Source organism: Siphateles boraxobius, unplaced genomic scaffold, assembly GCF_051911475.1.
Source record: "Siphateles boraxobius isolate OS27281-9 unplaced genomic scaffold, OSU_SipBor_1 70, whole genome shotgun sequence".
NCBI lineage: Eukaryota > Metazoa > Chordata > Actinopteri > Cypriniformes > Leuciscidae > Siphateles > Siphateles boraxobius.
In genome coordinates, this window is record NW_027509198.1 from 1,847,611 (window position 1) to 1,868,232 (window position 20,622).

Consider the following 20,622-nt stretch of genomic DNA (forward strand, 5'->3'; position numbering starts at 1 on the left):
TTATCACATTTGATATAACAAGTAAAACTGACATTATTGTATATCATATGAAATACAATTATAATAAAATTCTAAGTTATGCGTGCTGTATACTGCACTGTTTATATTTATAAAACGGTGTGAAAAGTAAAAATTATCATCAAATATTCATCTTTTACCTGTCAAAGTACACCTTTCCTTAGTAACTGAAACTTTCAGTTATTGACCGTACAAATATTCATATGGTAGTTGGCATTTTTTAAAGGGAAATAACATTATAACACATGAATATTTACCTTATGTTCACTGTCATTAGAAAAAAAAATACTTTGTAATAATGTGTTCAAGATGTCATGAGTAGTATATTTTGGTAGACTAACATGCCCTATCAAATAATGCTCCCAGTGCAAATTCACTTTATTTTACATCACTACTCACTCCATATGCACTGTATGAATATGGAGAGTATGTTGAGATATGTTGTAATTATGTCTTCAAGATGTCAGGAGCAGCATATTCTGTAATAGCATCTTTAAGATGTCAGGAGCAGCATATTTCCATAGACCAACGTGCCCTATCAAATAATGCTCCCAGTTTATTTTACAGAAGCAGAACATCAGGCCAGCCCTGGAAACTAAATAAACGATGAAAGTACTGTACAGTAATCTGGCAAAACAGTACATTTATTTATTTATTTATTTATTTATTTATTTATTTTAAAGTCTCTGGCCATATCACACTACATGAACATTAGCACATTCTGATTACTTGCGTGTCAAGTGCTGCTACCTACTTTGTACACATTTCACACACACGCAGGCACTTTTTGCATGTATATGTAGCACAACTATCTTTTTCATATTTGGCACACTGAAAATGTGCCCACCTACTGCACAAATCACACTGCACCTACAAAAAAATAAAAAATCAGCATTAGATACTTAAAAATGTGTATATATTGTACCTCAATGAGTTTTATGTTATACTTTACCATTTCAATCATGCTCTGATCTGCATCTTGTTCAAGCAGGGAGCATACAACGCAGTAATCATCCCTAGAAACAGTGAGTTTAGTTTCTCTTTCTGAGTAAATTATTCAAGTTACTCTACAAATGTTTCATTTGTGAGTAAGAAAAAATATATATTTCACCAAGTATTCACACACATACAGATGGATGACAACTTAAACCAGGGGTTCCCAATTCCAGTCCTTGTGCCCATGGGCGTAGATTACGCGGGGGACGGGGGGGACGTCCCCCCCCCCCCCACTTTTTATACAATGTAAATTCGTCCCCCGCACTTTTTCATAGCGCAAGTGTGTCAACGACAAGCTGAGATGTATCTATACATCGATATTTAAAATCAAAAGAGTCAAGGATAGTCTATACGTGACTTTCACGTTTCCATGGTAATCAGTCACTCGTGCATGACACGCCCCCACCGCGCTGAATCCATCAGTTTCATAGAGTTCAAAATGGCAAAAAACTCTTCACTCCTTTTTCACGAAAAAGTCAAGCACTGTAAGTAAATTGTCATGTAGTATCCGAATTGTGTTGCACAATGATGAATAACTCCGCCTATTTCTCTTGTTGAATAATTAACAGGTTTTGTTGTAAATTCACTACCCGAACAAACATGCAATATTTTCAATCTTTTTTTACTCGAAATGCATTTTATTTTCACAGATATGTTATCAAAGCCCTTCAAATTAGAATAAACATGGTGAATGTTAATGCTGAATTTGTATTTTCATGCATTAACAGCCACGATCTGCTTGAATCAGGCAGCGTTGTAACATGTGTACATGATGTTTATCATAATTTGGTAACACTTTACAATTAGATAAAAAAAGTTTGTTGACAAACTTTAAGTTCTCTTGAAAAAGCCTAACTAGAAAGTTTGTAGTAGTTTTAAAAGCTTGAAGTTTGAAGGTTTTAAAATTTTTATTAATTTTTAACAGCGGATTCGGTGCACTCAAAGTGCACCAGATTAGTGAATTTGCCTTTAAAATGTACAAAATCTTCTTTCAGGGGGGCATGCCCCCGGACCCCCCTAGAGGTACAGAGATCCACCTACGAAAATACTGTGGTAACACAGTAGACTATATGATGGTCTATGAAAAATACACATTTTATTATCTTATTAAAATACATGATCAGGATTTTACCACCTTCGCCTCATTTTGAGCCAGGAAAAACCATGCATGTGCAATATAAAGTACTGGACAACTTTCTTTATTTTTTTCTGCTTTATTGCTTTAAAATAAATAGCATATTAAGCCAATTAAGCAAAAATCTGTCAACAAAAGTCTGAAGAAAAATAAAACTGGTATTACACTTGACATTCTGTCCCCCTCACTTTAAGATGGTATTTTAAGGCATGTTACCAAATTACGTGTATTTTCATATGACTCGATCGCTTTATATTATGAACAGATTGAAGTTAGGCTTTTATTCACATATAAACATTGATCAGCAAACATAAACAGAAGCTCAACCGAACCTACTTGACGCACGAGAACAAACCTCATTGGTTCTCACTGAAGCTCAAAGGTGCTGCATAACTCCAGAATGAACGTCATTGGTTCTCAAACGCATGCTTGAGCTTCCGTTTACCATAACTGACATGTGCATTGATTAATGTTTATATGAACGACAGAGAGTTACGGTACTGATCCACTTGTCGTGCGACACTTCAGTCGCGCAGCACTCCACTTTATCCCTATGGGTGATGTCACGCGACTTTAACGCGCCCGCAAAGCATCCCGGGAAGGCGGCGCTTCATTTGGAAAAATGCTGCGCGTCAAAAAGCTGGCCGATGCCCATCTTTATGCAAATGATCCGTCAAACGCGACGCGTCTATCCAATAGAAGTAGTCTCTCGAGGGGCCTTTTTCTAGACTGGCCGCTGGGTCAAAACCACGCCCATAGCGGTAAACTTGAGGAACGCCCATCAACTTACAAATGTGGAGAGGCGTGCGACACCACGCTTCAGTCGTGTCGCAAAAGTGGATCAGTACCGTTAGGCCCTTGACACACTGGCTGCGTGGCATAAGCGTCTCAGCTGCGTGGCGTGTCCGTTTTTATTTCGGCTCCCATGTTAACAGGTTAGAGCTTGCAGACGCGTGAAACGCGCGTCTCAGGCGCGGCTTGAGCCTCGCGGAAAACGCGTGCATGCTAGAAATAGAACCGACGCCTATTTTTTAAGCGACACGCAAGCGTGTTGGAAGCGTTTCCAGGCAAAATAGAATAGGAAAAGAAGTTTATATGTTCTTTTGTACACGAATACATATTAATAAATTACATTTTGATGGTTGAAAGTCTAGGCCTAGACTTTCAACCATTTGTTATCTGAAGACAAATTCAGATATAGGCCTAATTTAAAAATAAATAAATAAATGGGCCTAATTATCAGTTTTCAAAATATTGCACCTGTCAATACAGAACGAAATATTTTGTAGTCTATTTTGCTGTCAATACTGCTGGCAGTGTCTTTATCAGTAGGCTTTATATGTATGCTTAACACGAAGTATAGGGCTTCCACAACTTTCTCCTATATGTCGAACAAGGGTGATCCGTTTCAGCAGCGCCGCGTCAGACACGTTTCTGGTGTGCATAGACAGAGAAATCGCGACGCAGCTGACACGCAACAGAAACGTCACGCTCACGCCACGCAGCCAGTGTGTCATGCGCCTTACGGCTTTGGAACTACGTGAGGGTGAGTAATTAATGACAGAATTTTCATTTTTGGGTGAACTAACACTTACAGTTATGCTGTAAGGGCATTAAGCTGTGATGGTTTGTGGGGTATGGCATCATCTTTAGTAGTATGCCACTGACCTTTACAGGGCTGCCAACTTTTGAGTTTAGCTTGGCGTGAGACTACTCCAACGAGGGGGGGGGGGGGGGGGGTCTGCACACGCAAGGTCTCTCGCTCGCTTACCTCTGCCGTGCGCGCGGTTTGGAGCACAATATCTTTACTCTAGATTACGGGATATTTAACTAATTTGCGGTATAACTAGTCGATCACGAGTGGCTCAACAGGTAGATATATAGATAAACTCATCTTTCAGGCATTTTACCTACCGGGTTGACACTTAAGCGTGAGAAATCGGGGGTGTGGCGTGAGAGCGTGAGAATTGGGTCAATTGCGTGTGTCTCACGCTCAATGCGTGAGAGTTGGCAGCCCTGCCTTTATGCTGAAGCAATGCACAAGCTACTTCTAATCGTGCCATGTTAACATCGTGTGCAGATGTCTGGACAGTACTGATGCCTCCACTCTCAAGATCATCTTCAGCAAACTGCAAAATTACATTTTAGCAGATAACGATCATTTTAGTTACTTTTACAAGTAAATGCTATAAAAGTGGTATTATTAGGTGCATAATAACATTTGTACAAACACGTTTACCCTTAACACTAAAACGCAGCAGCTGCTGGAGTCCTGCTGCTTGTTGGACTGCATTGTGTGAACCATCCACTTTCCTCCCTGTTCTTGACAGCCTCTCATCTTCAAGAAATTCCTAATTATTGTTATAAAAAAAAAAGAGAATAATATAACACAGACCGCATCAGGCAAATTCTCTTAACATAAAAGGCATCAAACTCTGTAAAATTGCAACGGTCAGCGTAAAATCTGGTCAAGCTGTATGTTTTTAAAGCTAAAACATTCTCACAAGCACTGTTACCTCCAGTTCCAGAGTAATTTTCACTCATAGGCACCTTCATTTGCCAATGGATCTATCAGCAGAAGAACCGTGTCAGACATGTTGACGATCTAAAAATATTTAGGGAATTAATGTTATTCTCTCATCACATTGTATGCCACTTATATTTATTTAAGAGATTGTTGTTTTCAAAGCGACTATCTCTGCTGCATCAAAAGGCAATCAAAATATCTCTAGATATGATATATGCAAATAATATATATTTTATGTAAATAATATTGCAGTGTAGAATGAACAATGAAAGGTAACCAAACCACTAAAATCCAGTGACCCCCAATGTTTACGGGGCACATGCACTCTTCTTCCACTGGAAATTTCATCTGAGGAGCGGTTTTGATCAAATCTGTTATTGATCATTTATACTGCTAGATAATAACTGTGACAAATAAATTACCTTTCTGATTCCCTGGAATTTTCCAGAAAACAATGAACTAGCAACAACAGCACAGCGCTGGTGAACAGGGTTCTGTGAAAAACAATAACATTTTATTATGCGAAATTGGTAACACTTTACAATAATGTTCATAGTTAACTACATTAGTTAAGATTAACTAATAATGAACTGCACTTATACAGCATTTGTTAATCTTTGTTAATGTTAATTTCAACATTTACTAATACTTTATTAAAATCTTGTTAAAATTAGTTAATGCAATGTGAACTAGAATAAATAAACAATGAACGGCTGTATTTGTAATAACTAATGTTTACAAAAGATTAACAAAAACAGTAACAAATGTATTGCTCATGGTTAGTTCACCGCACCACGAAACATAACAAACTGTTCCAGCCAATAACAGACAAGAAGGATTTGGGGGTTTAGTGTGTGGATGAGGATGTGTTGTTTGACAATACTTCGTACGTCAACAAGAAGTGATGTCACCCGACATCGCTTAGAGCACCTTTAACACATGTATATTAAATTAACCTTATTGTAAAGTGTTACCAAAATTAGTGCAAAAATATCTTAAGTGTGAAAAATATCTATAAAGTATGAAATATAATAATGTATGAAAAATATCTAAAGCTTAATAAATATAATTCCCACTTGCCTGTTGTTTTTCAATGAGAAGGTGCACGTATGCATCGATAACCTGCATTGAAAAAAATATATCAAACAAACACTTAGATTTTCTCTTTTGATACATTTTCAACACTGCATTTTGTTCTCTTACGTCATCAGCCAGCCACTCAGTCCCATGCAGTGTACGGAGAGATACATCATACAGTTTATATGGTCCAACAACTGCTTCCACCTGGCCACAATCTTTTGCAGCCCACAGCCTTCTGACTGTAAACACAATGTGAATGTTAAATCACTTAGATATTTGACTGATATATAGATATTTCCGTTATATGGCCAGAAGTACATGGACACCTAAAAGCCATACTTATGTGCCTGTTTAACATTTACTTTTAAACCCATGACTATCTATATGGATCCAATAAATTTGGATGCACACAATTCTCTAGAATGTCAATGCATTCTGTAGCATCAAGATTTCCTATTAATACAATGATGCCTGGCCAAATCCATAAATTACAAATGGTATCCACATACGTTTCTCAATATAATGTATTTAAGAACCAGTGACCAACAGGTCAGAAGAGCCAAAAGGCCAACATGAACAGTTTGAACAGGCCAAACCCGTTTAAGCAAACAATAAACTTGGGTAGGCCAAACAAATGACCAACAGGTCAAACTTGCTAATATAGAACTCAGTAACTACAACCTCTTTCTTCTGCATGTTCCTTTATATTCAGTGATGAGCCTTGTGGATGCTTCAGGATTCAAGATTGTTATTTGTTACAGTTATACAACATAGTAGTGTAAACTACATCAATTAGTTAGCCCACCTAGCAGTGTAGAGATTTTGCTTTTACCTCGTGTGTGTCGTCGGGGCTCTGAATGTTTAGCTTTGTGGCAAAATAACAAAACTGAAGGCCTATGTTGAATGGAAATGTCTTCAGTCATTCTTTCCAAATCCTTTTCATTGGTCAAAGAAGGAGGGATACAGGAAAACGTACAGGCCATGTTCTCCTTCGGGATCTTGTGTGGTTCCTGCCTGGGGACTGGGTCATCATCAGTCTTGCTCCTTTTATATGGCTGTAACAAGCTTGCCACATATAGACTGAATGGAATAGGGTCCGGTAAAATCAGGCTCATTTCTTCCTCCTTTCCGTCCCTGCTTCCTCATGTTGAACAGAAGCACCTCATCTCCAACACCATACACAGTATTTTTGTACTTCTTTTGTACTCTTTTTGCATAGGCCTGCTTCTGTTTTTCCTGAGACTTTGAAACGTTTTCGACTGTTGTTTTTTTGCCGTCTCCATTGACTTTTTTTTCCCATCCAAAAATGTACTGTAAGTTTTCTCCTCAGGAAGAGTTATGTTGCAAAGCTGAAATGAATTTTTTTTTCACAGGAATTCTGAGTTAGGTTGATGATTTAAAAAGTGTTAACTTATTTTGTTATGGACAAATAACACAAATTAAAGATTTAATTAATTTAACGGATTCATTTAATTAATTTATTTATTTTATGGAATATAAAATATCTTTTTAAGAATGTTAATAACCAAACTGTTTTGGTCTGTAAATAGGCCTATACCTACCAATTCAGATGCAGCTTCTGAAAAAAAAAACACTTTGGGGTTTGTGTAATACATTCTGTTGAATCAAAATATTTCTTTCCAAAGCTACTTCTTGAAATGTCTATTTGATGCTTTTTCATTTAACTTTAAATGATCTTTTTTGGGGTCATATCTCAAACAAATTTGATGTGCAATTAATTAGATAAATCGGCACATCATATAATTAATTAGAATATTAAAAAATTTGACCGCTTGACAGCCCTAATATATATATAAGATTTTGTAAAATAACTTTGCTAAATACTGTGCTAGTGCTCTGACAGCTTAAGAAAATGCAATTACAATTATTTTTAAAATTTTTTGCAGCAAACTTACCGACATATTTACAGGAACCTCAGACGGGAAAACTGCCTCCCTCTCGTACATCAAAAGAAAAGGGGAGTGTTTTGTGGTGGTGTGGAATTTAGATCGTAATGAAAATAACTTTGCATCCAAAAAGACATCCCAGTTGTTCTGCTTCTCATTGACCAATTTTGTGAGAGCTCTAATATGTTATTAAGAAATGCAAAATAAACTAAATTAAGCCTCTCCTAGGAATAATTAAAAAAATTCTCCAACCATGCACAGCATAAAACACTGATATTAATTATATAAAATAGGATATAATATATGCAGTGAATAAATAGTAATACAGTGAATGTGTGAATAATATTAATTATCAATGATTAATAGCCTTCTAAAGAGTTAAAAGAGTTATTTTACCTGAAATCGAAGTGGTATGTGAAAAGTAATGTAACAAAACAAGCCTGTATCAGAAAGCTCTACTAAAAGCTTGGGGGGAAAACTTGCCTCTTTATGTTGTCATTTGTTTTCTCGTCCAGGCCATTGGTTTGGGGGTGATGGGCAGCTGTGACACTTCTTTCAATCGACAACAAATTACAGAGGCTGCTGTTGAGCTGAAACATAAAACAGTTACAGTAAAATTAAATACAAAAAAATTAAAATCAAAAAACAAGCAGAGGGGACAAATAACAATACAACAATAGTATGCCTATTTGAAATATGCACATACTTCGTTCACAAATTCTCTTCCCTGGTCAGAGAGGATTCTTTTGGGACACCCTTGTCTATATATAATAGAGCATATAAGGCTTCCCACTTCTGCTGATGATTTGGTCTTCAATGGGAAAGCCTCAGCCCATTTTGAGAAGTAGTCTGTGGCTGTCCGTATATACTGGAAGCCATCCACAGTCTTTGGGAGAGGTCCTGTCAAGTCGATTCCAATAAGCTCACAGACAGCAGACACCTAAAAAGGTGACACCTAAAATCAATATATTTACTTTTACATTTTCAATTTTGTTCATTAATAGCAGTTGTATAATATCAAGATACCACTGCAAAAATGTACCTTTATACACTCTAATGGCTGTGGAGCAACCAAAGGTTTTCCAACCCTCTGACATTCACTGCATTCCAAAACCTTTAAGAAACTAGCTGTTATATAAGTAATGTATATAATATGTTAAAAAACACACAAAATAACTCAAACACATACCCAGTTGTCAATATTGATGGACATGCCAAGCCAGTAAAATCTGGCGCTTATTGCACTGCGTGTTTTCAGGATGCCTGAATGCCATTCAATTGGAGAGGAGTGAAACTCTTTGAAGAGCTTTCTTGCATCTTCTTTCGACTTGATGACTCTTCTATGTCCAAAGAAGAGATCTCCTTCTGCAGTGAATATTGCAGTCATTAAAAGGCTTTCTTACCAAGACGCATTTGCCTGTACTCTATTTCAGACACTGTATTTCAGATACTCACCCTTTATTGTGAATTTGGAAGTGTTCCTCCTTAGGTTTAATTTTTGGGACTTATTATACCCAGATGGGTATCTTCCCAGAGAGACAAAATCAAACACAACTGCCCACCTTTTCTCCATAGCTGTAGAGAAATGGACTAACTTTATTATTGTATATAATCAAACTGTAGGGGATATATATATATATATATATATATATATATATATATACACTCACCTAAAGGATTATTAGGAACACCTGTTCAATTTCTCATTAATGCAATTATCTAATCAACCAATCACATGGCAGTTTCTTCAATGCATTTAGGGGTGTGGTCCTGGTCAAGACAATCTCCTGAACTCCAAACTGAATGTCAGAATGGGAAAAAAAGGTGATTTAAGCAATTTTGAGCGTGGCATGGTTGTTGGTGCCAGACGGGCCGGTCTGAGTATTTCACAATCTGCTCAGTTACTGGGATTTTCATCCACAACCATTTCTAGGGTTTACAAAGAATGGGGTGAAAAGGGAAAAACATCCAGTATGTGGCAGTCCTGTGGGCCAAAATGCCTTGTTGATGTTAGAGGTCAGAGGAGAATGGGCCGACTGATTCAAGCTGATAGAAGAGCAACTTTGACTGAAATAACCACTCGTTACAACCAAGGTATGCAGCAAAGCATTTGTGAAGCCACAACACACACAACCTTGAGGCGGGTGGGCTACAACAGCAGAAGACCCCACCGGGTACCACTCATCTCCACTACAAAAAGGAAAAAGAGGCTACAATCTGCAACAGCTCACCAAAATTGGATAGTTAAAGACTGGAAAAATGTTGCCTGGTCTGATGAGTCTCGATTTGTGTTGAGACATCCAGATGGTAGAGTCAGAATTTGGCGTAAACAGAATGAGAACATGGATCCATCATGCCTTGTTACCACTGTGCAGGCTGGTGGTGGTGGTGTAATGGTGTGGGGGATGTTTTCTTGGCACACTTTAGGCCCCTTAGTGCCAATTGGGCATCGTTTAAATGCCACGACCTACCTGAGTATTGTTTCTGACCATGTCCATCCCTTTATGGCCACCATGTACCCATCCTCTGATGGCTACTTCCAGCAGGATAATGCACCATGTCACAAAGCTCGAATCATTTCAAATTGGTTTCTTGAACATGACAATTAGTTCACTGTACTAAAATGGCCCCCACAGTCACCAGATCTCAACCCAATAGAGCATCTTTGGGATGTGGTGGAACGGGAGCTTCGTGCCCTGGATGTGCATCCCACAAATCTCCATCAACTGCAAGATGCTATCCTATCAATATGGGCCAACATTTCTAAAGAATGCTTTCAGCACCTTGTTGAATCAAAGCCACGTAGAATTAAGGCAGTTCTGAAGGCGAAAGGGGGCCAAACACAGTATTAGTATGGTGTTCCTAATAATCCTTTAGGTGAGTGTATACCTACAGTTTTATTATATACAATAATAATTTGTAAAACATTTTTACACATGCAGTTTGCTTAATACACATTAAAAAAAATAAAGAACAAATCGGTTGATAAAGACAGGACGTGCGCGGATTTACAGTCAGATGTGTTTTTGTGCAACGTCATCACAGAGATGCGCATGCAACTCGTAAGCATAAGCAACGGTCTTTACGGCCATATCCGAAGCAGAGATGACACGGAGCTGTTGTGCTGTAAACTGCACTAACTGCCAAAAAGATGGACTGAAATGTTCAATATTCAGATCACATGCCTTTGCTAAATTAATAAGTAGATTATGGATCCAGGCCATTAATAGGGCATACAATGGTCCTAAATGTCGAGAGTCTGTGCAGTACCCACTTTGTGTCTGGTAGGTTTGGCAACGTTACGTTTCTGTTTGTTAACATTAACTACAGGGTTTGTACAGAGTTTGGAAAGTTTGGAAAACGCTAGTTTTTCGCTAATCCTAGTTGCATGGCTAACGTTAGATAAATTAGATTTCTTGGTTCAGGCTGAAAATCATATACAAACAAATAGACAATGTTACATGTAGCCTATTGTACAAATTTCTTAAACTCTGAATTAACGTTGTTTTTGTGCTGTTGGTGCTCATTATGGATAGGCACTTAGTTTGCAAAATAGCAAACTGATGTTGGTTAAACAATCTGATTTCTGTCGTTAATCTCTTTTCTCTTTCGCTTATCAGGAGAACCGTCCATGGATTGTGATAGTCCAGATTTTTTTCCATCCATTTTTTCCTCATAACACCCAAGACACCACAGGAAAGGTGGCAAGGTCTGTGTCATGTCATTTGTGTGTGTGTATATATATATATATATATATATACATATACATATACATACACACACACACACACACACACACACACACACACACGTGTATATGTGTGTGTGTGTATATATATATGCACACACACACACATACATTCACATATATGTGTGTGTATGTAATGTATATATATGTGTGTATATGTATGTATGTATGTATATGGACATTCAGTCATCATCTGTAATATTGTAACCTGTCTGTGTAGCTTGTTTAGTGTCTGAGCAAACAAGTTCACTTTGTTTGGCCTTCTTTGTTATTGTATTATCTTTAGCTCGTTAACTTACCCGTACCCTTCTGTTTGTCCTAGATATAAAGGAAGAGAAGGTGGGTTGAAGCTAAGGCCGCTGTTACCAGCCCCACAGGCCAGACTGAGGCAGATCCTCTTGAATCCTGGAATTGGCTGGTGTTAGAGCAACATTAAGAATACCAAGTTTCACTAAGTGGAAGTCTCAGTTGACTGGTGCTTGTGTTGACACTTCACGCCAGTTGTCAAGAGTCCTCATACATGAGGAACGAGTTATAGGTCAGCTTAAAAACTTTCAGATACTGAACACTGTGATACCCATCAGCCAAGTTGATATGCTAAATGACATTGTAACCATATGTGCTGGTCTCACCAACCTAAGGAGTACTGTGGTGGCCCAGCAATAACTGTGTTTAGAGACAATAGACAGGAGACACATTGCAGAGATATCATTGCAAGCACTTCCTAAGGGCAAATTACTGTTATATGACAGAAATTGAGAGTACTCATCTTATAAAATGTGATTGGATATTTACTTATCGGTTGTGAGTTATTGTTGTTTTTTTCTAATTTTTAAATGCATTCTAATGATGGCAACAGAATGTAATCAAAATTAAATGTACACTTGTAAAAAGCGTTTTTCAACAATAGCAAATGTGAATAATTAATACCAAGAGTTATAATACTACTACAGTATACTTAATACAAACACTTGTCTAACATTTCTGTCTGAAGGTGAATTATTTACTTGTGTATTTTAAGTATTATCTCCAGTGTCTGCACATATTCAAGTACAAAGCAGATCCGATTAGGCTACTTGGATCTATTTGCAGCCACATTTTTTAGAGTATCTGGTAATGTTTACACATGCATAGTGAAAATATTGGCAGCAGTCTGTGAACTTGATCATTTTGCCAAAGTTAGGCCTTTTGCAGTACAGATAATTGATCTCTTCAGCCAGGTGGCGGTTTTTGAAGTGGCAGATGAGTTCTAGCTAGGTAGGACACCTCCCCTTAAAATGCAAAACTCTGATCTTGTTTCACAAAACTTTAAAACATAAAAGCCTTGCAGTAAACATTTAGGATAGAAAGGCTCAACAACCAATAAAAGCAGGTAAGTTCATGAATTCATATGGTAAGTTATATCAGGTTTTTAGCAAACTTAGTTGGACAATTTCATTAAGAGACCTGGGGCCTGTTCTTCGTACGTCGCTAACTCAGTTAGCTGGATTTGATTGTTGGCGATTTGGCATGATCTTGGATCGTTTGGTTCTTCGAAGCTCATCCTAGACTTGCTGTCATAGCAACAGGTGCGCCAGCTTGAACCTGCTCGCGAGCAGGCTTATTTCATGTAAACAGGATTAGATTGCGGCTTTATAAGCGGAGGTGATACGGGAAGTCTGTCGTAGCCACGTCTTGTCCATTTTTACGACAGCAACCTGTTGCGGAAGGTGCGAGGATAATTCGCAGAGCTTTTCGAATTAATCGCGAATTGCAGGATAGACAGGATCCTTTAGCGCAGCGCGACAGTGTAATTTTTGAGAGATATCTTTTTTCTCGTGAGGGTGTTATTTACATCATTAATTTGCTGGAACCACACATTAAATGTTCAACACGGAGGAGTCGGGCTTTGACAACTGCACAGACTGTGTGCATTGCCCTGAGATTCTTTGCGAGTGGCACGTTCCTTTACACTATTGGAGATGCAGAGAACTTAGTGAAAAGTGCTGTCTGTCGTGCCATTCGCAAAGTTTACTTGGCACTCAAGCAGTTTTTAGGGGGTTTTGTGGTATTTCCAAGCCACTTAAGACCCCAGGTTGTAAAGCAGAATTTTTTTGCTATTGCAGGTACATTTATAATTGTTAATGACATGCAATCATGACCATGCCAAAAAGTATGACTAACAGTATGTGTCCTTCAGGCTTCCCTAACGTGATTGGTGCCATAGACTGCACACACGTCCCCATCAAGGCCCCACCAGGGCCCAATGAAGGGGATTTTGTGAACCGAAAGGGGGTTCACAGTGTAAATGTGCAGGCAAGTTACTATTACAATTTATAATATTCCAGATTAGTAATATATTACATAAAAAAATGAATGTAATCAAAAAGTATGCAGTTGACTGACTAAAATCTCTTAGATGGTGTGTGACTCTATGTTCCATATAACAAATGTGGAAGCAAAATGGCCAGGATCAGTGCATGACTCAAGAATTTTCAGAGAGTCACATTTATGCACATTATTTGAACGTGGTAAGGGAACTTATAAATGTCAAGCTCACAGTATTACACACACTTATGCTGAGCCTAACAAAACTGCATTTTTCCATTATACAGGGAATTTTGACGGGGTCCTGCTTGGTGACCGGGGCTATGCCTGCAGGCAGTACTTCATGACGCCATTCCCTGACCCAAACCCTGGACCACAAACCCGTTACAATGCAGCTCTAGCCAGGACAAGGGCACGCATTGAAATGACCTTTGGGCAACTAAAGGAAAGATTTCAGTGTCTGAAGGGTCTGAGGGTTGCACCTGACAGGGCCTGTGACATAATTGTTGCATGTGCCATATTGCATAACATTGCCACTATCAGAAAGGAGAGGACCCCTGTGGTGGGGGTGCAGCCTGATGATGACCTCCAGCCAGTGCACTTGGACCAACCTAGTGGCAGAGCTGCACGGGACAGAATTGTGGAACACCATTTTTGAATGTGTAATAAAAGACAAGACAAAAATGCTTAGTTCCTGGAGTTTTATTTAAACAATTCTTTATAAAGAAAAGCCAGCAAGTCATCCTTTGCCTGCAATAAGAGATAGTTATGTAAAGTCAGCAATACTACTATGTGTCAAATGATGTATTAGCACTTACTCTGAAGGTCCTTTTGAAGCAACTCTATCTCTAGTGCAATTTTTCTCTTTTTCAAGTTGTCAAGTTCAATTTCTCCTCTTAATTTGTGTTTTCAGGTCAAAATACTCGATTTTTTGTTGAAGATGCCGTTTATATAGGGAACGGATGTCACCCTGTGTCATTTTGTGAAAGAAAAAGGGTCAAAACATGCCTCATGCAACAAAAGTAAAAAGTAAAAGTACAACACTGTCCACCTCTGTATCAGTTCTTTGTGCAGACTCTTCTGTAGGCCTTTCTGTAGGTGTGGACTCCTGCAACTCATATTGCAGACAGAAAGAATAGGTACACAAGTATATACAAATTAGTGTAAAGTTATTTATGCACTTACAGGTTCTTCCTCCAAAGGACAGTCATCTGAGAGGGTTTCTTCACTGTCCTGTGCAATGGAAATAAATGGGTATTACAAAGTGTTGCACTTTCTTCCCTTTATGCAAGTTAGAAAAAGTACACAACTTACTGCATATGCTTCAGCCACCACTTGCTTGGGAACAGGTAAAAGTGTTGGTGTATTATGTAAAACTGCACAAAAGAGGGGAACAAAAAAAATTGTCATTACAATTAACTACACTGTAAAAAATATAATGTGATCAATAACTCATGGCAATATATTTTATATTAACTAAAAGTTTAGAAGTTTTCACTTTCACAAACGGTTTAAATTACTGTACAAGCCATTTGGATTATACTTCATTTAATGCAGCAACAAATAATTTTACAGTGTACTAAGAGAATTGAAAACTCATTTAGCCTACCAGTAATAAAGGTGTTGCTGCTACTGGTCCCTGGCTTTGGGTCTGAGGAAGAGCTGCCCCCAGGGATGCCCTCCACAATGGGTCGGTTTTCATTCAACCCAAGGGCCAGCTCCTCTGCTGGGGTATATTGTGGTGGTGCAGGACCACCACCTGTTTTTTTTTTCAGCCTTTTTCTTGGTGGCTGTTATAAACAGAGAAACACATTATTTAACAGTGGCTTTTAAAAAGAGGAAAAAATTGGCTTTTTAAAATAAAGACAGTATAAGAATTAAAGGCTACCATTTTGTAGAATATTCTTGGACTTCACTTTTACTTGTCCCCATGTTCTAGTGGGTCCCGCGGAGGCTCTGACATAAAAGAACAAAATAAATATGAAATTATTAAAATGCAAAAATACATACTGTAGAAAGTGATAGAAACATCTACCATGGACAGCACTTACGCATTTAATTTGTCTGCTACTTTTTGCCAGCCCTCTCTCCTGGATTTTGCAGACTTCGAGGTGTTCCCTGTCGTTTTAATTAAAGATTCAAATTCGGCATAACCTTCCATTAAAAGCTCTTGTTCTCCTTGGGAGAAAAACTGGGCGCGTTCTTTGGCCATGCTGAACAGCCAATAGCAGCGTTGCTGATCATTGTTTCTACTATCGATACATATCCCCTTTAACCCAGCGCATGAACGCGCAATTATCTCAGATAACTCAATCCAGCGATACTAATCATAAACAACAGGTGTGTTCGAAGAACCCAATTAGCCGGATCATGATTAGCACGATGATATCATCTTGGATGTCTCATTTGATCTCGGATGTTTTAAGCAACGTACGAAGAACGAGCCCCTGGGGTGTATTCCAGAAAGCAAGGTTAACTTACCGTCAGATAAACCCTGAACTCTTGGTTGGTTAACCCCAAACTTGCTTACTCTGGGTATGTCGGTTCCAAAACACCTATGTTGAGTTAGTTTAATCAACCTCCTATTGGTAACCCAGAGTTAATGCGCGCGCACGGCGAGTGCATAAAGACATTTTCAATGGATCGCCGATTTCAGGAGTCACCATGGAAACCAAGGGAGAAAAAAAGCGAGCTACATACGATACTTCGGTGAAACTGAGTTGGAGGTTTTAATGCGTGCTTATGAAGACTATAAGCCCATTATAACAACAACAACAACAACAAAGCAATACTGCTGCATCAGCAAAAGAAAGTTGGCTTGGCAAATAATAATGGAAATGTAAATGCTTGAGTTTAGAAAATTATAAATGGGGTATTTTCCCCTTGTGAGTCACACTGAAAGAGGAAAATACCCCATTTATAATTTTTGAGCAAAAATTCTTTGGGGGCATGTAGTAAAAATAGACAAGTATTTACTTGTTGGCCTCCATACATTTCTTAATATTACAGTAGTAATGCACATAATTGGCTAGTTATATGTTGGCTTCTTGTTTTATCAGGTGTAATCCTTCTGGAGCCAGAAGAAGTGTGAGCCAAGTCAAAATGAAACACAAAAACATTCTCCAGCAAGGTAATATTTTCTAAACTTACTAAGCTTGATGTTACTTGTTACGCCATGTAATTTAGTATTAAATGTAATTTAGTTTTCTATGTAGCCAATAGAAAGAAGGCTGAGGCCCGTAAAACAGGTGGGGGCCCACCTCCCCCTCCCCTCACCCCAGCTGAGGAGCTGGCACTGTCCCTTAATAAAGGGCGACCTGTGGTCGATGGGGTTCCAGGGGGCAGTTCGTCAGACTCAGCTACCAAGACAAGTGGCTTACTAAAATGTAGGTGTACCATATTAATATTTATGTTCATTGATGTTTTCACTGTTTTTGTCAGTGTTTTAATAAAGAAAATCATCAACACTGTCACCATTTTAAAAAGGCATTTTGAATTAATTTTACAGTCATTGATTCACTTGTGCAGTATGCATGCTGCTTTGACTGCATATGCTGTATACTGTAATCTTATTACTAGTACTTAGATGTTCCTAATGTCCTTCTTTATTAGTTGTATTTGTTTAAGAATATACATTGAGCATTGAATATGCATGATTATCTTGGTTTAATTATCTTGCAGTTGCTGATGGCCACATTGTATTATTGGATCCTCCTGCAACACCACACTCTGTCACAGTTGTAAGTGATTATTGTCTTTAGGTCTTTAGGTTTCTGTTTGCTAGACCAAGCATCCTTCCTTATTTTCACTGTAGGATGAGGATGAAGAGACCACTTCTGCTGTGACAGAAACAGAAAATGTGGGGAGGTATGATGCATAGAATGCGCTCCCCCTTTTTTACATAAGAGAATAAATTGTCATTGTCATTTTACAGAATATGGCAGGAGATTTTAATACAGATAAGGGTCCATCTACCTCCACACAGAATCTTAGCAGTGTAAGAAATGTTCTGCAGTTCTCCTTCCTCATTTAAATACTTGGTCTGTGTTTGTATTACAGACTTTTTCAGTCTTTCTAGTTGCCTGCCAAAAAGCTGTATAAGGTCCACCTTTAAAAGCAAAAGTGACATGGACCTAATACAGCTTCAAATGGAGGAGAAAAGGCTTAACCTAAAAAAGGCCAGACTTGAAATTGAATTGCTGGAGCACTAGCTTAAGGTGGGAAACAGTATGTGAACATTAATCTGTCATTTGTTGTTGAATGAAATCTAAAGCAATAAATACAAATGTCTTTTGTTACAGGAAATAAAGAAACAATGAACAACACTTGACTGTTAACTGGTTTTAATTAAAGTGATTTTGGCAAATCATGTCTTGTACCACCCTGCCATCTCTTTGGTCTACTGGGTTCACTGGGGGTTCCTCTTGGCCACATATTACCTAGTTAGTGGGGACCAGTAATGAGGGTGATTTAATGGTTTAAACACCCAAACATTTACCAACCAAAAAATCTATTGTCACCTGCACATTGATGCTATGGATTGACTTCCTATTAACATAGTCTCCTTCATTGACTGAAGGAGCTTTAATGGGAATGTGGGTTCCATCAATGCACCCAATCACATTTGAGAACCCTGAAATTGAAAGTTATATAATTAGAAACATTCAAAATATTGTGACTGTATAAAGTAGGGTTAGATTAAGTAGTGCTATGTAACTAAAATGGTCAGGGCACGCCATGTTCTGTCACCTCTCTGAAACAAACTAACCCTGGAACATAACCTGCTCCGGAGCAGGTTAAGTTCAGAGAGTGAGTTGCTATGACTACTAACATACCCTGAAAGTTACCTCCGTTTTTGGAACCGAAAGTTGAGGTTATCCGCTTACTTACTCTTAAACATACCCGGGTATGTCACATAACCTGCTTTCTGGAATAGACCCCTGATGACTAACTTAGCCTACTAGTCAATTGTTCTTTGTTAACGTTTTACATAATGTTATTTATATGCAAATGAAACACAAACAAACAGATCCAACTCTGAAATGGCTGTTTATTATTTAATTACATTTTTTTTTTTACAAAGAATGCAAAATCTACGTTAATTACAATGTATTATAGCGGTCTTGAATGCGCGCGCGCATCCAGTATTTTGTATACAAGAAACCCGTCTATGGCGCGGATGCATTTTTTTGGTGCCATTTGTTTTAGGCTAGTACTTCATGTGCTCGCGTGAAATAATTGTAATGATGTGTAAATGATCCACGATTTGATCTTTAAATGTTATTTGTCTTTTTTTTTAATCGAGACGTTCTATGAAACAAATATCAAGCATTTTTAATATTGATATTCAAAATGTAAGCACATTTCAAAACTTGAAAACATATAGGTTAAAAATCTAGGTTAAAGGTTAAAAATAGGTTAAAATCACTTTATTATAGAAGTTGGTTTAATTACGTTATAACGAGTCATTAATGTTTTTTAACTTATATGTTTCATATACTAGTATATAACCGAAGCTATTGATTGTAAATTTAAACATTTCTCGTTCTTAGTGTTTTTTAGTTAGCATACACAATAGCATAGCATACAGCTATCCGATGATTGTGCTAGCTGTGGTTTACCTGAGTTTATACAGCCTTACCGTATTCACAGCGATTCGAACTGCAATTATAATTATGTCACTATTTTTATCGTAATAATCGGCGCAATATGTTGTACAAATTTTGTTTTTAATAGATCCATGTAAGTTAACAATGTTAAGTTGTGTTTATTACTATTTTTCTTATTGACTGTTTATCCATTTAAATAAATTACAGAATTAGCTATGTTTTGTGTGCACTTAGTATACATACTAATTGGTTGTCTAGCCTTGATTACACAACAGTGTAATAAAATTACAGAATCACAAATCTTAATGTAATCATTATCAAAACCCTTAATTCATATAATAATCTTGTATTTTTATCCTGATTAATGAAAGAAATTGAATTTTCAGGTTTTGCAACGTTAATTTATTTGTTATTAAGCAATAGGGCATATATTTTTTTAATTACATGCATGTCATTTTGTGTACTAATTAATGATTTATGTCATAATTATTTCTTAAAACAGAACATCATACAATTAATAACATTCAATGCAATAAAATTAGTGAACCAATACTTACAGGCTATAAAAAATAAAATTGATTAAATTACACAATACAATACAAAATGAACAACTGAATTATGAGATGTAATGGATTTAATTTTTATTAACACAAAACTACAAGCAAAATGAACATCATTTTTTGGACATTTATAGAGCTTTTTTAAAGGAGCTGTATCTAAGATTGTGGCCAAAACTGGTACTGCAATCACTTTCAAATTACTGTAGAGCGGTGTATCACCTCTCCCTCCTCCCTGACTCCAGGTTGCCAGATAGGCTGCAGGATCCAGCAGGAACGTAGGCTGCTACAAGAAGCTTCCAATGGCAAGTGACGAGTCCTACACAGTAAGTTTTTTTTCTGTTAATTATGTTTATGCTTCAAATAGTATATAATAGAGAGTATAACATGGGACAAATTACACCATGTCGGCGTTCAATATCACCAATGGCTATCACAGGGTTGTTTTCAGTCCCATCAGAAAAGATTGAGAGCAGGGACGTCGTTAGGCTTATTTCAGGGGGGCTGAAGCTACCCCAAAATGTTCCTAAGCCCCCCTAAATGATAATAAGAACAACAATAACAATTCGATTTATCAATAACCTCATTGGAATGAGTATCCTCATAAGGAAAGGGGATACGGGATATTTTGGTTTCCTATGGCAGACGTCCCAAGTCTCCGGAAGTCTCCCGCATATTGATAGCGGCTCCCTGATGCTCGCATAATAGTTCAAATCTCCCGGAATCTAGAGCTCGCGA